We start from the raw sequence: 19,366 nt of genomic DNA, 5'->3' as shown, positions 1-19,366 counted from the left end.
TTTTTGCATAATTACTCTTTATCATATTTTACCACACTGAGGCTTATGACACCTTTGGATCAACGCTGTGTGTCTTGAAGGTGTTTATAATGTGTGACTGTGGCGTATTTCTCGGGTTTGGTGCTCTGAAGTGTTCGCTCGCATGTTGGTGTGTTTTATCTAGCAGTGCTAGATTTGCCAGCACAACAATTAAAGTCCGTGTCATTACCCCCCATTAGCATCGTGCAGGCTGTGATGGTCCAGACTGTGGTTCTGAGCCGATAATCAGGTTTGAGTCGTAAAAGCCGCGGTCATGAAAACATCAAACGAGCCGCTGGCTGCAGAGCACACTCAGTCACACAGCTTGGTTTTCTTAAAGCCTTCTTTATTTTTTACAGCTCCATTAGTCCCCGCTCTGTCGCTGCCCCGGCTGTGTGTGTGTGTGTGGACGTGTGTCCGTTGTCTGAATAAATCCAAATCATGTCAACGTGCAGCTCTTTTCTGCTGCTTTGGGGATCAGGCTGAGACTGTCTGGCTGGTGGAGTGTTTGTCCTCTGAGGTTGAAGAGCTAATTACTGTCTGCATCCTGCAACTGGAGATTTGAGCTGCCAAAGGTTTCAGGCGAGACCTGCGATCCTTTACCTTTGAGAGCGAAATCGTCTTCTCATGGAGGTTAGGATGCTCTGGAGAAATTTTGGCAATGCGGACCAGAAAGAGTCGTTGCTTTCCTTGTGGCTCCTGTCGGGTTTTTTGCTGCGATCTGTGATTCTGAGTTTCTTTCTGTTTCTTGCTTCTTCCAGCCGTGTTTCCCTTTCATCATCTCCACTAAGGATGATCGTTTTCATTTTGTTCATTAATTACTAAATTGTTCCACAAACACTCATAATCAGTGAGTCCTTGACCTTTGTTAGGCTGCACTGAAAACAGCTTTTTGTTTTTTGTCTTGTTCATAGTGTGATGTTACTTCAGCTGCACATCACTCAGAATCACCGTCATTCGACTTTCAGCTTCTATTTACACTTTTACATGCTGCGCAGCTCAAATGATAAAACTAAGAAAGTAAAGGATCGAGCAGCAGCTCTGACTTCTGACATCTTTACTCAGAGCTTCAAAGTCAGAGGAATAATAAGCATACACACACACACACACAGGGACGGATGGACGGACAAAAGGGCAAATTGATGGATCATTTAAATCCATCCATTTTCTTGCACCCTTGTCCCTCGGTGGGGTCGGGGGGGGTTCTGGTGCCCATCTCCAGCTAACGTTCCGGGTGAGGGGCGGGGTCACCTGGACAGGTCGCCAGTCTGTCGCAGGGCAACACAGAGTCACACAACCATGCACACACACACTCACACCTAGGGGCAATTTAGACAGACCAATTAACCTGACAGTCATGTTTTTGGACTGTGGGAGGAAACCGGAGTACCTGGAGAAAACCCACCATGCACAGGGAGAACATGCAAACTCCATGCAGAAAGACCGGGGCGGGAATCAAACCCAGAACCTTCTTGCTGCAAGGCAACAGCTCTACCAACTGCACCACTGTGCAGCCCGGATCATTTAAATAGAAAATAAAATCTTGAGCTCCAGAAATTCGTCCATATTCTGCATTTACTTTGGCTGAAACCTAAACCCAGACTTTTCCAGACTAACCAGTAAGACGACCCCAAACTTAATTGAAGGTTTAGAAACAATCTGCATCTGCAGCTAAAATCTCTCCAGAATCTCCCACCTGTTTGCTTTAATGCGGCTCCAGTTCTCTGCCAGCAGCTCCTCTCCTCTAATTTACAGTAATTTCTCCATATTTCATCTCTGCTGCTCCGTATGGATTAGAAAAAAGGTTTTATTGTTCTGGAGGTTCGACTGTCAGACGGATTCAGTTTCTGTTAAAAAGGTTAACATGCTGTGAGACTTAAACGCTGATCTGATGCCTAAATGAGGAACAGTTTGATAGATTAGCACTCCGCCATGCATGCATTTATAATTTTATCCCAAAAATTATGAAACATTTCCATTTTTAAATTAGACAATTACCTACAGTGGGGAAAAAAATCTAATTCTGACGTTTGTGTGTCTCGTTGGTGAGAGCCTTTTCTGAAATCTCGGAGAGCCAGAGAGAGATGGAGCGTAAATGAAATGGAAAACCACAGGTAGGGGAATGAAGATATTACCAGCAGCGCCGCCCGTGTTCCCTGCATGATAAATACTTGGCTCCGGAGTAAGACACGGGGAGAAGCGTAGAGAGGAGATAAAAGGTAATAGAATAGAGATGCAGAGATATAAAAGGAGAAAAGCGAGGAGGATGCTGGAAAACAAGTCAGGAACTGCCTGAATATAATTCCCCTAAAACCTCCCACCTTCAGATTTTCTGACGGGTAACCTCTCACAGTGTTTCTGCAGATGTCCTTTCATGCTGTTTACTTTCAGTATCAAAGCACAAAACAACCTGAGATTTTCTGCCAGAGCGAAACCCCAGAGAGGGAGTGATGGATGTGCTTTATAATGTGGAAAAGTCCAGATCTGGTGTCTCTGACTAGCACAAGGCTGGCTTTGTTCAGACACTGACTTCACGTTATATAAGCTCTCTGATGAGACGGCCTTCCTTTGGAGTGAAGACAGAAAGGTGATCCATCACCTCTCATCCACATCCTTACTGAAGAATTTAGAGCTTTATGGGAAACACAGAGAACGAAGAAGCAAATTAAGAATACAAATAAGTGTTGTGCTTTTAATGTTCAGATACTCTGTCTTGTTTCAAATCACATCCAGCTTTGCACATCTAAACTGAAATATTCATTCATTTTTCTTTTTTTTTTTTGCAGTTGTATTTGGATCTGAACTTTGACTAGGTCACAATAACACAGCAACATCCATTGACTTGATCCACTTCATTTTAGTTCTGGCTGTATGTTCAAGGCCATTTCAAACTTTGCAAATAAAGTTTTGAAAGAATAAACTGCATTTGTATCTGATTAAAGTCCAAAACTTGATCATCGGCACTGATTTAGGTTCTTTTGGAGGTGTTTGGTTGCAGTAAATGTTGTTTAGGAGTTTCAGATTAAAAACCAGTAAATACAAATCCAAATAAATCCAATTAAATGTTGTAGTAAACCAGTAGCAGTCAGGATGCCTCTGACTGAAGACTGTTGCTGTGCTGCAGCCTCATGAGACGCCAACATGTTAGCAAGCACTGCTAACCCAGCTCATTTGCTTTTGCTGCTCCTCTTTAAATCTCTATCTGGTTAGAAAGTCATTCAGAAAAACAATCATGTCTCTGGGATGTGATTCTTCCCCATCACGCCGGATGGAAGCGGTCATTTAAATTTCCTCTTTCTTTCTCTCTCTGCATCCTTTCACCGTCTTTTTCAACTTCCTGGGGATGTAAGGTTTTAGTTCAGGTATTATTTCAGGTTTTTAGATGCCAATCAGCTACTCAGTTGTAAAAATAATACCTAGTTGCCAAGGTTACGCACCATAACAACTGTTCGAAAGTACGAAAACAAAATGAGAGCAAAAATCCTTCCAGTTTCACATCAGAGGAAATAACTGTCCAAAAATGAAGCAAAAGGTTTGAAAACAAACACTTTACTGATCTGTTTTATTGGTTTTCTAATCAAAATAAAATATGTTTAAGTTAGATTCATGTTCTCCAAGATGAAAAAACGTGAAAAGTGATCAAGATTATTGTATGAAGGGACAATAAAAATATTATTTCTTGTCTTGTTTTTAGCTTAATGTTGTTGTTTTTTTCTTTCTGGCTGATATTCAGTGTATAAAATTGAAACTAATATATGTTTTAACAAAAAAAAAACACATTCTGTTTTTTGCAGCCATTCCATAAAATAAGCATTGTCCATTTCTGAACTTCACACTGAAGTAGCAGTCAACTTCATTTGCATTTAATCCAAATGGAGCTTTACTCTGGACGTTCATCTCTGCTGCTGCTGATCAGGAACCTCAGTCCAGAATCTCCCGCTCAGTGGAGGTTAGTGATGGTTGTGCATGCAGGTCAACATGCCGTCGCTGCTCTGGCTCCTCGGTCCCCCAATATATTTACATTCACTGCACAGACTCTTCACCATATCAACACTTTTTCATTCCGCCGCCTTTTTGCTCTAATTAACAATAAAACATTATTTCCCATGTGAAAGAAATGTTCCGTGACCAAACCAAGCCATTGCTAATACGTGGTAATGTGATAATTACATGGTCATCAATTGGGAAAATTGAGCTGTTGTAATCTCAATTACGCAAAAGTTCATTTTCCAGAGTCCCAACATTATTTTATTTATTTAAATTCTTTTGCTCATCCATCCCGCTGGATCCCGTCATGCGTTAAATTTGTTTTTCTTTGCCTGTTCGTTCATTAGTGCTTCCTGGGAAACGTGTTTATCAGCTCGGGGATTTGGCCGTGTTTAGGTGAAGCCGATGCAAACCGTGAACGTGAACACGAAGCGAACTCAGTCCTTTCTGTTCGTTTACCCCTGGGAGGTGATTAGTGCTGCCTTTTGTTGAGTTTCTATTTTAAAAACAGACTTTTTCACTGTTTACATGTGAACAGAAACACCTGCATAGCTCAGATTATTGCTTCAATCTTTAGCATTAGTATTCACAACACATAGATGAGCATGCAGGCCTCACCTCACATGCTCTTCTTCTTCCAGGAAATGTAATCTGTTGCCTCATATCACCTATAAAAGTACAGAAACAAAGTCCAAACCACGGGAAAAGGTCATGAAAATGTCCTTGTGTTTATGACAAAAAGTCTCCAGTATGTTTTAGAATCATTGCAGTTTGAGGAATAATTCATATACATTTTCAATTTGCATTTTACAAACCGAGGGAGTTTCAGTGCAATCATTCTGAATACGTTGGATTATTACAAACGTCATTTATTTCAGCAAGTAAAACACGTTATATAGCACAGAATCACTTTTTTAAGTCTTTATTATGATTTTCTGCCTACAGCAAATAAAAACAGATTAAAATATTATATCATACTAATAAATAAAGACATTTTTATACAGAAATGTTGGATTAATGAAACGGACCCATACTTTTAGGTTTATTATGTGAAATTCTGATATTTAAATGGTGTAACTAAAATCCAGGTTCAACATTTTCTAACTCATTTCAGCCCAGTTTAGCTGATCCTGTTTGAATTAGAGCCTCAGTTTCCTGTTCATGTGTTCATAGGTGATACTCAGCATGCCTTCATCAGCACTTCTCATGCTGAGGTGAGTGAATCGCTCTCACTGCGGTTTCTCCATCCAGTAGCATGAAATATTAAAGAAATGCAGGTTAGAAATCTATTAGAAAGAAGCCAGATTTGTTTCATTTAATTTAATGGAGGTTTAAAAAGTAAAAGCCGCCCACCAGCCTCGCTGTTTTTCTGTAAATTGGTTTATTTTGGGTGGTCAGATGGTTCCTCTGCTGGCTCCATGCTGCTCTGCTGTGTTTGTGTGTGTCCCTCTGCCCTCTCTCTCCTCCCTTTGGGTTTCATGTGTGTTTTCTCTCCTTCTTTGCACTTCGTATTGTTAACTCAGCAAACACTGCCGCTCATTACAGTACGTAACTAGAGCTTAAGAGCTCTGGAGAAAGTTCATCCTTCTGCTCCTGTCCTTTCCTGCATTTTCTCTCCTTTCATCTGTTTTCTGTTTCCTCCTACCCGTCTTCCTTCGCAACAGACGCTAAATGCGTTTGCTTCCCTTTAAGCTTTTTCTCTCCCTGGTGTCTCTTTAGTAATTTCTCCTGACTTTCATTTCTAACTGATTTCCACATGAGAGAATTAATGTTGCCTTCAGAAATGATTTAAACTTTCTGTTTACTGATGCGCATTTCTTACACAAAATCCTACCAATTGTTTTTGGTCTAGTTTTTAGTGCGAATATCTTAGTACATGTGAAAAGAGACAAAAAAAAACTTACAAGTAAGAAGAAAAGGAGAATGGAGATGCAACTTAGAAATATTGATTAACTAGTTGTTTTTTAAAGTTGCGTTGCTTGTTTTCTTTTTCAGTCAAGATCTAAGCACTTGTTAGTGCTTAGGAGTTTTTCAAGAGTTTTTTATCATTTTATTTCATTTAAAACAAACCTCTATATTTTGCTTAAAAGTTAGTTTTAAGTTGGTTTTGTGTTATTACACGTGTACTAAGATTTTTGCACAGGAAACAAGACCAACACTACTTTATAAGACTTTGTGTTTTTGCAGTGTGGGGAGCTGTAAAACTTTCTGTCAGATTTATTAGTCTTGGCTTTAATGTCAGCTAACGTTGGACGTGTTTCGTTACCAAGATGGAGAAACAAATAAATGCACCTGGAAACAAAGTTGGAATGCAGATGAGATGCAAGCAGTGATGGATGGAGTTTTGGCCGCGGCGTTAATTTTCACCTTGACAATTATTACCAGCTTCCATAAATATTTATCATTGATTCAAGTTCCCATCTGTTCAGCACGATCAGCAGTAAACTCACAAGTTAACACCAAACTAATTTCAGCTGCTCTGTTAGCAGGAGGCGGCTCACCGTGTTAAAGTGCTCGTTTTTCAATTTGTCACCAAGGTGTCGATGATAATGGAGAGGAAAGCAAGACAGGGATGAGATAAATGGGATGCAGTGGGTGTAGGTGTGTATGAGATGGACAGAGAATAGATGACAAGGGAGGAAAACAAAGCAGAGGAGAATTTAAAAAAGGAAAGGTTTCTGAATGAATTAAGATAAGTCGAGTTTTCAACAGAGGTGGGAAGAGATGGATGAGTGTGGGAAGTGCGCAGAATGAAAAATATAGCTACTTTTGTGTTAAATGAAAGTGAACGGGGGAAATAATCATTTCACTCTGTGGTCTGTGTGTGTTTTTTTTTTACCCTAAAACTCACAATATCATTGGAGCTCACAGTGTTAAGTGCAAACCTGTCCAGACTGAAACGAATCAGCTTCAGACAGAGAAAATATCACTAAAACCATCAGCTGGACTCTGTTCTCAGGGTCATGATTCTTGGGGAAAAAGTTATGAGATGTTATGCATCTGTGCAGCAGTCAGGTGTTTTTTTATTTTTATTTTAGAGATATAGAAGTGCTTCTCAATAAAAGTATCTTTACTTCAGTAGAGCCATCTCTAAATGAAACACATGATTGGTGTTTTTGAGCCTTTCCTTCTGGTCATAATGATGAGTTTCCACTAAAAACTGAATTCTGCGTCCTTTGTGTACAGGAGAGATATCACAGATCCTTCCTCTCTGCCAGATGTTAGCTTTTATGACCATCTCTGCTCTCAATAAACATGCTGTTATTTTTCAATTTTATGAAAATATAATGTTTTTTTATATATAAATTTGTATTTAATTAAATTTCGCTGTGCTTCTTCTCCTGCATACTTTGTGCTATTTTCACCATTCAGCTTTTATACTATTCTTGGTTTGAATCTCTTGGTTTTCATAACCTTCATACTTTTTTATAATATTCAGCATTTTATGACTTCTTCTCCCAATGAGGGAAACAGCTCCATCCTGTGGCAGAATTGTGAATTACAATACAAAATGTCGCGTTTCAGGGCTGTGATGGAGGAAATAAGGCAGCAGCCATTTTGAAGTTGGGCAGTTTAACAGCTTTTATGCTGTTTAACACCTGGAAATAATTTGAGCTTTTTTCGTGCTGCATGTAGCAGGTTTTTTGTAGCCATCATGCTAAACGACGCCTCCAAACACATGTTGATATCTGAGGAACCAAAAAAGGTTTGGATTTCATTCACCCATTATCAGAAGGAACAGGGGAACATTTCTTTCCTTTTCAAATTTTAGTGTTTATATGAGATTTTTGTTTTTTTTTACATTTCATGGAGTATATAACTGTAACCCATCATGCTAGTGGTAGCCTATTTGCTATCCATAGTATTTTAGCTAGTTTTAGCTTTTTAGCTAATTCTGGCTTTTACGTGGGTTTGTCACACTGCGTGGACTATTTCTTACCTTTCTGCTTCAATCACTTTCACCATTTTCACCAAAAGCATTCAGCATTCACTCTGGCATTTTCATAGGAAATGCACACTTTCTAGTTTTAATGTAATTTCCCTTTGGGATCACTAAAGTAGGAATTGAATTATAAATTTTAAATTGTCCTACTGAGTTACACATTTCCTTGATTCAGTGTGCTATTTTTAATAGCTGTGCAGTATTGTGTATGTGTAGCCCCTCATTCTTTCTTCTGTTTTTACATTTTTGTCTTTGCGTGAATCTGCATGCTTCGACTTTCCTGTCACTTTGCTGCTGATTCTTCGCACTGAATCTTCACAAATTATGGTTATTTCTGTTCCCTTTTTTTCAAGCAACTTTGGTGCATTATTAAAAGGAAGGACAAATTCAGCTACAAACAGTTTTTATATTTTAAAACTCATTTAAAGCCGGAGTTAAAGGAACGTTCTGGTTCCCTCCATGAAACAACCGACTGTCCTGCAGTCACAGCAGGCCGCCATCTTTGCCAGAGCTGATTCTGTTTTCATCCTCCGTCACACAAACATCAAACCTCTAAAATGAATGTTTTCAGTTCTCACTGACGCCTGTGATGGTGGTCATAAAAACAAACCTGCAGGATCTGACCGCAACGTGTCACTGAATGAATATTGAATTAATGAAAACTACGCCAAATATGCATAATATATATGATTAAATAAAGTCATATCCCAAAGACATCAAACAATGCTTTATTTATATATTCAGCTGCATAGCAACCAAACTAAGCACAGAGGCTCTATTGTCTTCCTGAACAATGAGAATAATTATATTTTCCAGCTGCACTTTTCTCTGAACCTTTTGTTGTCACCAGATTAGTTTCATGATATCAGTAAGAGAAACTTTCTGCTGCTGCTAAAAATACAGCATACCTCCTACTCACAGTTCAGCACCAATCTGTATAACTTGTGTTTTTGCTGGAAAATATTTAGCATACTTTAGAGAAACTGCAGGTTGGGATGTAAGCTTATTTCCATGGCTGACTTTAGTGAAAAGCAAATCCAGAAGTTTGTTTTCCTGCCACTTATTTGGAAAACTGTGGTTCTTAGCTTCTGCTTTGGTGATGAAGCTTTTTTTTCTTTACCTGCTCAGTCCTGCATTAGCGCCACCTTGTGTTAGTAGCACATAATAAGATGGTAATTCAGCAAAACAACGTTACAAATCTGCACAATGAAAAAAGAAAACCAGACATCCAACTTTTAAAAAATATTTGACTTGCTGCAAGTAATCAAATTAAGTTTATCCGAGTAAATATATTAAGTTTATTGCGTTCTCAATAGCTTGATTATATGTAAGAAATGACCTTTTTTTTTAGATTATTAACAATAAGAATGTATTATATTGTGAATAAATTCTTAAAAAATGAAAAAGGGATAAATTAGCCCCATGTTGGATCCTCTAAAATTACGATGAATTTGGCCTATTTGTCTTGTAAAGAGTTTTAAAGTAAATTTTTTTTTAGTTGATGCTAAATAAATAAATGTAGTTAAACTTTACCTGTCATATCCTTAAAAAAGAAACAGATTACAGTAGTTTAAATTAAAAAAGTAGTTTGTTAGAAGTGTGAGAAATGGCCAACTTATCTAGAGTTGGTTTTTGATGTGGGCGGCTGCTCAGGGTGGCATTAGAAAATGGGGATCCACTGATCACTGATCTGTCGATTGAACATTTGACAAGTTTTTTTATACTTTTCTATGCTTTATTGAATGCGCAGTAGTTGAGATATTATTCTTGCTGATAATACTAAGATGATCGAAAAGTTGACTGGATATTCTGCACTGCTGGGAGGAGGGAAGCTTAGTTTTTATGTTTATTCTTGAAAAACAAAGAAATACTTTAGAGCGATGCAAAAAACTCTTCTTTACACTTTTGCTAAATCCTAAAACTTCTGAGTCAGTGTGTAAAAACCGATTGATCCGATCTGACATCATGTTTGTTCAGAGGAAAAACAGAGAATTGGTGCAAAAAGGGCTCTTGGTGTTTCAGTGACTTCCTTCCTGAATAAAGTTCATCTGTAGCGTCCCGCGTGTTGACATTTGTCATTTCTCTCCTTACCTCTGCTTACCAGCAGCTGCGCTGTCTGCTGCTTCTGTAGCACAGCTGTGAGTTTGCTCACCTTGTTGTTTTATGCATGCATGGACTTATTGTGTGTGAAGGTCAGCAGCAAGGGGACAGATGACCGATAGGGCTGCAAGGACAGGGAGGCCACCGGAGCCGTGGGCTTTGTGTGGTTCTGTGTGAATGATTCGGTGTGGCAGCGGATGGCAGGAAGCATACGGTTCCCCGCCAGCGCAGAGCAGCATTGCAGCATGTGGAGCTAACACACACACACACACACACATATCCAAACTGTGACGCACAGCAAGAGACACACATTTCAGTCAAAGATGGCACACAAACAGGTGAAAACACACACATACGGAGAGGCCGAGGTGTGAGCCATCAGTCAAACATTTACAAGCAGAGACAGATGACAAACACTGCAACAAGACGCGCAGGAACACAAATAAACATCTTTTTTTATGTGTGCACACATCTAAAGCTCATTTAACAGGCAGAGGAGAGAGAGCGCGACCTCCAGGAGCTGCGTTGTTTAAGAACCGCTCCATTTATTCAACTTCATTTATTCAGCTTCATTTAGTATTTAAACTGTTGACTTCACAGATTCCAGCTGCAGGTCCGTCATTTCAGAGGAGCAAAGGATAATTAAAGATTATAATTATGGAATCTACTGAATTATAGATGATGTTGTGTTTATTTAAGGTGATTCTCTGTAAAATGTCTTTTCTCTTAAATTTCCCTAATTTTTTGATCATTCAACTTTTCTAAAGATCTTTCTGAGCTTTTGTTTAGATTATTACTTTACTGGGTAATGGCGTTCCACTTATTTTTTTTATCCTTTTCCAGTTTCTGACCCCAACTTCTGACCTCTTACTCATTCAGGTGTAAAAAAAAAATATGCCCCAAGTGCCAGTGTTTTTCCCCTGTGACAGATTTCTTCCGTTTCTGTGTTTCAGTGTGGTTCAGCAGTCTCCACGCTTGTTTTGTGGTGACAGGACAGAAAAAGACTTTTTCTTTTTCATGCCTCTCAAACAACCAGTTGCCATGTAGCCACCACCTAATCGTCGTTATGGAGACCTCAAGATGGCACTTCGAATCCTCGCTGCCTTCCTCCAACAGGAAGTTTGGAGGCGTCTCCGTCACTGCGCCAGGTGTAGAGAGAAACTTTCTGTTTCTCTTGTTCAAATTGCTTTAAGCTTTTATCTCAACACACTTGAAATAAGATAAAACTAACTTACAAGTAACTTTTCAGTAGATATTAAAGCTTGATTTAAGTCAATAATTCCTCAGTACTAATGAAAAGATCTGGTTGCACTGGCAGATTTTATTTTTACTAATAAGACATTTTTCCAATGTTATAAGTGAATAATAATCTGTTGTTTTTTGGCAATTAGTGGAGTTCCAGCAGGTTTGGTCAGCTGGTTTACTGCTGTACAATGGCTGCTGGAAAAGACAAATGTTTTGTTGCTGACTTACTATCCAGAAACCACCAGCTGCGTTCTTGGTGATTGTGCAGGAGGCTCCACTTCTGCTTTTTAGAGATGCATAATTGTGCTTCTGTGTGCAGCCATTTAAATGTTTTAGTGTAAATGTTGAGTTGGGGGTTTTGCCAGCTGCAGTTTATTTGGATTTAAAGTGACAGACGCCCTGAAATGAGCTCACAAATTCCAATATCTAAGAGTGATTTTATTCACAAAAAATGTAATAAACGTGTTTTGTTTCGCCCACACATCTATCCTAACCCATTCAAGGAATTGTAGTCGGTCACTTTAAAGTTCATGACATGTTTTGACAGATACATTTGAATTTCCAGTCCTTCACATTCCACCTGTCTCCATATTTGACCTCTGACCCTTTCGTCTGAGTGTGTGAGAGGGAGTTTTTGACCTCTGCTTCTCCTCCCATCTCTCAAATCTTTCACCTGGAGCTCATCGCGTATGCAGGGTCACCCGGTAACAGACAGCCGCTCAGGCACCCAGGTGACACAGTTGCTGTCTGAGTGATGGATGATTGGCCCTCCATGATTGGCTGTCTCTTGGCCTCTCAACACACCCACATATGCAGATAAACATGATCTGAATCCGAGTGATGGGGAAACACACACACACACACGCAGTCGCATCCCTATCTCTGAGGGTCGCCTTGATTGGCCGTCAGGAGAAGGCGACCCCGATTTGGGCCCGCAGGACCCGGAGCCGCGGCGTGAAGTGTGTTTGAAGTGGCTCGAAGTGACATGTGCTGGAGCGAGTGAACTTAACAGTAAAGTAGGATGAATATTTATAGCGCTCCCTCGGCTCCAGACCTGGGCAAAACAGCACTTGAATATATTCCAAATGTTTGAAATAACCCAGGGAGCGCCTGATGGAACTGATCTCTCCTCCACTCTCCAGGTCATTCCGAGTGTCTGACGAGGCTAAAATTGAGCGCGCCCCAACTCCTTTAACACCTAACAGCCCACTTTTGCATTCTCCCGTCTCTTTGTGCAGGTATTACCCCAGTCGCTTAACCTTTTAACCGCAGTGCTCAGCCGACTGCTATTGAGTGCCAAATTGACTCTGGAGCTCTTTCACACTCCTGCTAAAGAGCAGAGGATGAATGTGCAGCTGGCAGATGCAGCAATGCAGGTCTGATCTCTTTACCGAGGCCCGAAACATAAAAGAGGACTTATTTAGTCTGAGCCACTTACAATACGGCAACTTAAACTCTGATAAACCGGAATATTTTGTTATCAGCAAATGTTGGTTTTGGCTCTTGCAGGCTGCAGAAGTCCCTAATGGCTCTTTCACACTTGCAGTTCAGTTTATGTGGCCCAGACCAAAATGAGAGAAGATTTTATCATTTTTAACAGTGGAGGAACTCGTAGAAACCACATCCAGCATCTCAGTTATTGGCCTCTTGGTGAAAATGTGTGAAAAGCCTGGAAATGAATTCATCTTGTCAAAATATTCCCATTTAATGCAATTTGTTACTGCCAGGAGTGGAAATATTTGTTTTTAATAACATTTCTTGTACCGAACCTCTTGGCACCCCCGCTGGTAGCAGCTTGTAAAACCCTCTTTTGCCAAAATGGTGAAATATCACGTCTTCTCTAACATTTCACAACACTGCAGCATTAAAGGAGAGGGATGTTTGCACAACCTCTGGATGCTGAATCCTGTCTGATGTTTACTCCTCATCCGTTTTCTAGTCTGGGTCGTGAAACGTCATAGAGGAAAGCTGATTTTTTTATTCAATATTGATCAATTATCGATCCTACAGGGAAAGGAAATGTTGTTGCTCCTCATATTATTGAAAGATTCTGCAAAGTGTTATTGTATATGATGATGCCGTGTAGCTGTCTGTGTTGTAACAAATCAGAAGAAGCCTCTGACTAAAGACACAGAGGGGATTTCTGTGTTTTGTATCAGCTGAACTTTTTCTGTGTTGATTTAATCAGATGATTTGGACCCAAAGACGACGTGTTGTCAGTTTAGGAGAGAAAACCAGATTAAATCTAAATTAACCATCTTCACTTTACAGCTTTATCATAACCTGCTAATGTTAAAAAAAAAAACATAATTTCACAATATCACAAGACATTTTTCCCTTGTTACATGTAAAATAATCTCCCAGTGGAGCCAGTATATTTTTTAATCAATGTTAATTTACTTAAAATAAGCTGTCGTGCTTCTATTTCTTTTCAATTTGGAGATAAATGTGAGATTATGCAGCTGTAATAAAACTTAATTATTTTAAGGGATTTTGTTACACATCTTAAGCGTTTGCTTCAATTAGTGCTATAGATCTTGGTTTCTTAGAACAGCATCATGGAATAGATCTAAAGGAGTTTCTTATTCCTCCATTGAATATGACTTGAATTTAAAGCCTCAGGATGGTTTAGGCTCAGAGAGGGAAATGAAATGAACTGTAAATTAATTTCTGATGCACAGAAACATTCACATATGAGTATCAAGATATGTCTGAAGGTATTGTTTTCAGACATTTGGCCCATTTGGTAGTCTTTGTTTTTCTAAGATAAGATAAATCATAGACATATGATTTGTTTTGTCCATTCCTCTAAAGACATGAAAACTTCTTCATTACACTTCATTGTGTCCAAGTTTCAACCAAATAGCTGCTGATAGTAAAAGTTGAAAAATTTGGAGGTTAAATTGAATCTATTATCTCCACAGCATGATACTTCCACCACCCTGCCCAACAATTAGCAGTGTAAAGTTTAAAGTTGATAAAGTTTCACCTTAAAACATTATATATAAAAATAGAATATGTTATATGTACATATATTATATGTTGGACAAAAAGCTCAATTTGACCAAAGACAGAAAACCACGTGGCCCAACTTTTAAAAGACTGAGTTAATTTGTAATAAGTAATCAAATAAAGTTCATAAAGTAAGTTTGACAAACTTAATTTGATTCTTTTTTCTCTCTTTTGCAAACTTTGCTCTTCTGGAATATCTCCAACCTTAATTACTGACATTTTCTGGTCTGCTCTTCAAAGTTTTGTGTATTTTTTAAAGTTTTTCCAGTTGTATGCAGTTTTGAGCTGTTGTTGTAGCGTCACACCTCTGAAGAGGTTCCTGTTGTTGGTTTACACCGTCACACCTCAGACGGAGCACATTTCCAGGATTTGGCTGCTAAAATCTCTCTGCATATATCTCAGTGTTTTCCCTTGGCTCCTCAGCCTTTAAGTGATTTGATGCCGTATGACTAGGTAGATGACAGCTCTTTTTAGAGAGACGACAACTGGAAATGTCAGCGTCAGTGTGTTTACAGAAAAAAAGCGGGAGCAGCGAGACCGAGGAGACTGAGCTGAGAAGATAAAGTCAGCCGGGTCCTGCTCGTTATCTGGCTGCTTCACTTCCTGCTTCCTTCTTTCTACTAACATGACCCAGTTTGATCCTGGATGGGGTTCAGGTCTCCCAGACACTCTCACCTCCTCTGGATCCTTCTGAAGAGCAACGCCGCTGTGTTTCCTGGGCCTCCTCTCCAGCTCCGATGTTATTTCGGGAGCAAAGCAGCAGAATTTGTGCATATTTATGTGCTTTACCCTGTTAAGTCGGTGCCCTACCCTGGTGGGGTAGAAAAGGACAGGAAAAGCTCCCGCTGTCAGAAAATAAAAGAGGATATCTGGCTACAGATAAGGTTCAGAAGTGCTGCACATCTGAAATATCTGTCACAGAAACACAGAGCACTGATAGACAGATTAATTTTCAAAAAGGTCACGCTGCGTTTCAGCGTCTGTCTCTGCAAGTGTTTGTGAGAAATGGGATTTTAAAGAGCGGCTTGTCTTTCTGTGCAACATGCAGGTGCGGCTGTGTGCTTTGGTCCTCTGCGGGCTGCCGGAGTTGTCACGTACTGTAACAGAAACGCTGCTGGATGACTCTCGCCGCCTCTCACAAGGCTAATTATAGTGAGTGCACAGGGACGGAGCTGCCTAAGAATTATTTATGATCCTTCTGCTGGCCTGCTTCGTCTCGTCAAACAAGGGGTCCTCAATTTGCAGATCGGCGCTGATCCTCAGCCTCCCTTTGCTTCTTTTCCCATTTGTTTCAGAATAGCTCTTTAAAGGAAAATAAAGAATATCTTCAATCAGTCCCAAAGTTTCTCTCCCAGCCAGTCAATATTTGCTTTTAGAGGACAAAAGTCCTGATATTAAAAACCATTGAGGTTTCAGGTCATTAAAACCATTTTCATCCTGAGAGCCTTTTTGTTCTGCAGCTTCTCCGCTGTTCTCCTGCGCAGAGAAAATAAAACCTGATACAATGTGAGCATTGATTGTCCATGTGTTTGGATCGAGTTTGAAAATATAACAAATTCAATATGAAAGCAGCAAAAAAAGACATTCAGAGCTTTTCACAGAACAGATGGTCGCTGCTGCAGCCCTGCTGTTGATCAAAGTTGTGTTTTCAGAACCAGTTGCTGCATTTCTTTCTTTAATTACGATTTTTCTTTTTGTACAAACTCCAGAAACATTTTCAAGTCAACCACAAAGAATATCATGGAGTGAAATTAAACTGCTGAACTATATTGTTATTCTATCACATGTTAATTAATGTTAATTTAATTCATTTAAACTTTTTCACAGTCGAGCCTTACCTCACATGTGCAACACTGCTACTGCATTTACACATCGGCATGCAAATATTGAAGCTGTTACCCAATAATAGCATAAATTAACTTGAAACAACAACATGCAAACGCTGTCTAAATGCTGAAACCGCAGCTGACAGAACTGCCTGTTTAATTCAGCTAATAATTATCAAACCCAGTTGATTCTTAAAAATAGGGGAAAATTTAACGAGAAATTGAAATCCACAGCAAAAGTAACAAACCTTATTGATCCCGATATTTATGCTCTACTGGCAATAGGAGTAAAATGACAGGACTGATGTTCTGTATAGTTCTGTTAATTTTCCTAAAGTTACACCTGCAAAAATGAGCATTTTTGTTTATTCGTCAACATAAATAGTAATAAGGAAAACAGTGTGGGAATCGTTTTCTATTTGAGTCTAAAGAATGGCTGCTTCTCCTTAACTGGGAACGATCCATGTCACAAATGTTGTATTTATTTCTCAAGATTTACAGTTTAATTAGAATCGACTCAAAAATTACTCAATATAAGAAAAATCGCTAATTTGATCAGAACCAGATCTATTACCCATCCACTCCCTGTTGAATATTTAATCATAGAAAACCCCAAATTTAACAAGCAAAGAGGAATTATGCTAATTCTGCTGCGCAACTGCAGATTAGATGGGATGTTTTAGGAGAAGGGAATTAATTTTTGAAATATTATAATCTAAGCTGATTAAAAATCAAGCATTTATCAGATCTTTAACATGAGAGAGGAGAGAAAAGGTCTTGATCCGTCAGGTTTCAGGACACAATAAAAACAGGAAATGGATAAATGGATCTCACCTGGTCCAGGTTCTTGAACAGCTTCGTGGTTTTGATCTTGGATCTTTTTGAGGCACATTTGTTAAAATAACAAGAAGCTTCTAACTTTTAGCTTAAGCTAAATGATTCTCCATGGTGTTCAGTAGAGAAAAATCAGAAATAAATCTGCTAAAAGTAGATGAACAAAATGCAGCGATGCAAACAAAACGACCTTTCACTGAGAGGCTAAACTCTTCTCTCCGACCAGGCAGAGCCTCTTTATAGTGTTTCATTTTGCTACTTGACGCTTTACATTTATTTGAGGTAAACAGGGTAATCACAAAAAGAAAAAATGAAAAACAATCCTCCTGATGCTCTTTGTGCTTATGATGCAGATGATGCAGATTCTCAACTTTGCTTTCACACAGAATTTCGTTTAGTTTCTAGTCTATCTTTACACACTTAAAATAAGAAAACACTAATTTCTAACTTACAAATACATTTCATTAAGATATGGATAAATATTAGTAATTCCTTGATATTAGAAAAAAAGTACTAGTTCCACTTTCAGATTATTTCACTTAACAAGACCTTTTCCTCTGTTACATGTGAAATAATCTGAAAGTGGAACTAGTACAGAATTATTCACTTAAAACAAACTCCAACATCTTCCTAACAACTTACTTTAAGTTAGTTTTGTCTCTTTTTAAGGGTAGAAAATAGACACTTGTACTAAACTAGACTTAGTACAAGTTTAGTTCTTGTACTAAGATATCCGATCAATAAATTAGACTAAAAATACTTGGTAAGATTTTGTGTTTTTGCAGTGTAGAGGTACTTATGTAATTATCAAAGATGCCAATGATGGAAACTCCCGGCAGTCACCTTCAAAATAAAAGCTTTGCAGCTTTCAAAACAAATAAATATGGATTTGTCTGAACGATAAACTTGAATCTTTGGGTTCTATTGGATTGATGTAAGGCATTAAGGAACAGTTAAAGCATAAAGGGCTCAGGTTGATGCTAAACAACGATGAGAATAACAAAAGATGAAAATCAAAAAACGTCGATATTTGCTTTCAACGGTAAAAAGAAGCTTGAAGGTAAACGCTGCACAAAAAGTCAAATGTATTATTCTCTAGTAAAACCAAAAGAACTAATCAATCCTCAGCCATTTAACACCAATGTGCTTTTAATTTCCTAGGCAACAACTCAGCCCACCTGAAACATAAGAAATATATAAAAAGGAGGGAAAAAGTGGGATTTAGACAATTTCTGTAGTCCAAAAATGAAGCTGATTCACAGCTTAAATTTGCCATCTAATGCAAACTTTAGCTCAAAACTTCAGAAACCCAATCAATATTTGATTTCTTTCCATTTTCACAGCATTACTTTGTTTTAAAAACGGTCACATGGCAGGAAATGTGTAATATGTGCAAACATCCTCCTACGGTTCGTCAAGTCTTCTAACACCACCGGCAAAATGTTTAGCACTCTTAATGTTTTTGGCCTTTTTGTCGACTTAAGATGGAGCAAAAATTGCATGTTTGCTGTTTTTAATTAAGACTTTTACTGCAGGGGACCTGCGCGGCGGAGTGGAGGGGGTTTTGCAATGTAAAGCAGCAGCACTCAGCCCACAAAAATCAGCAACACACTATTAAATTATGCTGATCCCCGCATGCCGTTCTTTGTCTTTATTCCACTCACCTTTCCCTTTTCTCACCCACCACCTCTCGTGCTTCTTGCCTGAAGTGCCACGCCGAGAGGAATAAAGGTGCATTTTCTCCTCCAACGTTATAATCATTCCCCTTTTTCATTCATCGTAATTGTTTTCTGATTGCAGTCATTTGGATGCACTTATAACTTCAGTGGCGGTTCTAGTGATGGTGGCCGCAGGCCGCACGCTGGCTGCTGCTGCTGCTGTGTGGGTTTGTGTGCGTGTGATTGTGACCGCCGGTGTTTATCTCTTAAGACTCGGTGAATATGAAACGGGAGGGCTGTTTGAGTCAGAGCTACTAGTAGTTTATTGTCAAGCTGTCACCACAGCAAAGTGCTTGGAATATAATAACACAGATGGAAGAAATACAAATCGTTTTAATGGAGAGGTGTAAGAACGAACTACTAAGCATAATTAGATCATTTTAACTCAAGTTAAATACCAAATTAGTAGATTAAAACATGCTGATGGTTTAAAAGGTGAACGATACTTTATTTATTTGAACAATGGCCTCAGAGGAGGCGATTTGCACTCAACTACAAATAACTGCAAGTATTCAAGGCAGTTGAATACAAGCAGAATGTCATCGTGTACATTACGAAAACAGGAGGTTGTGAAAACAGGAGGTCAGGAAAACAGGAGGTCATGAAAACAGGAGGTCATGAAAATAGTAGGTCGTGAAAACAGGAGGTCGTGAAAATAGTAGGTCGTGAAAACAAGAGGTCGT

The 19,366-nt window shown here is 39.0% G+C and overlaps 1 protein-coding gene and 2 long non-coding RNA genes across 4 annotated transcripts in view; 2 read left to right on the top strand and 1 right to left on the bottom strand.

Annotated features, from left to right (window-relative positions):
* pvrl2l (PVR cell adhesion molecule related 2 like) overlaps nt 1–19,366 on the top strand; it is a 327,549-nt gene that overhangs the window by 282,712 nt on the left and 25,471 nt on the right. The window lies entirely within an intron of this gene.
* Nucleotides 2,384–4,867, bottom strand: LOC103472956 (uncharacterized). Its single transcript, XR_534950.2, has 2 exons — nt 4,624–4,867; nt 2,384–2,650 (listed from the first exon to the last, which is right to left on the bottom strand). It is a non-coding gene; the product is annotated as an uncharacterized LOC103472956 (long non-coding RNA).
* Nucleotides 3,836–17,416, top strand: LOC103472955 (uncharacterized). The gene is made up of 3 exons (XR_534949.2): nt 3,836–3,967; nt 5,179–5,219; nt 15,354–17,416. It is a non-coding gene; the product is annotated as an uncharacterized LOC103472955 (long non-coding RNA).

The sequence above is a fragment of the Poecilia reticulata genome, linkage group LG11 (genome assembly GCF_000633615.1).
Source record: "Poecilia reticulata strain Guanapo linkage group LG11, Guppy_female_1.0+MT, whole genome shotgun sequence".
NCBI lineage: Eukaryota > Metazoa > Chordata > Actinopteri > Cyprinodontiformes > Poeciliidae > Poecilia > Poecilia reticulata.
The sequence above is the reverse complement of the archived record's forward strand: the minus strand, read 5'-3'. Positions and strand labels throughout refer to the sequence as shown.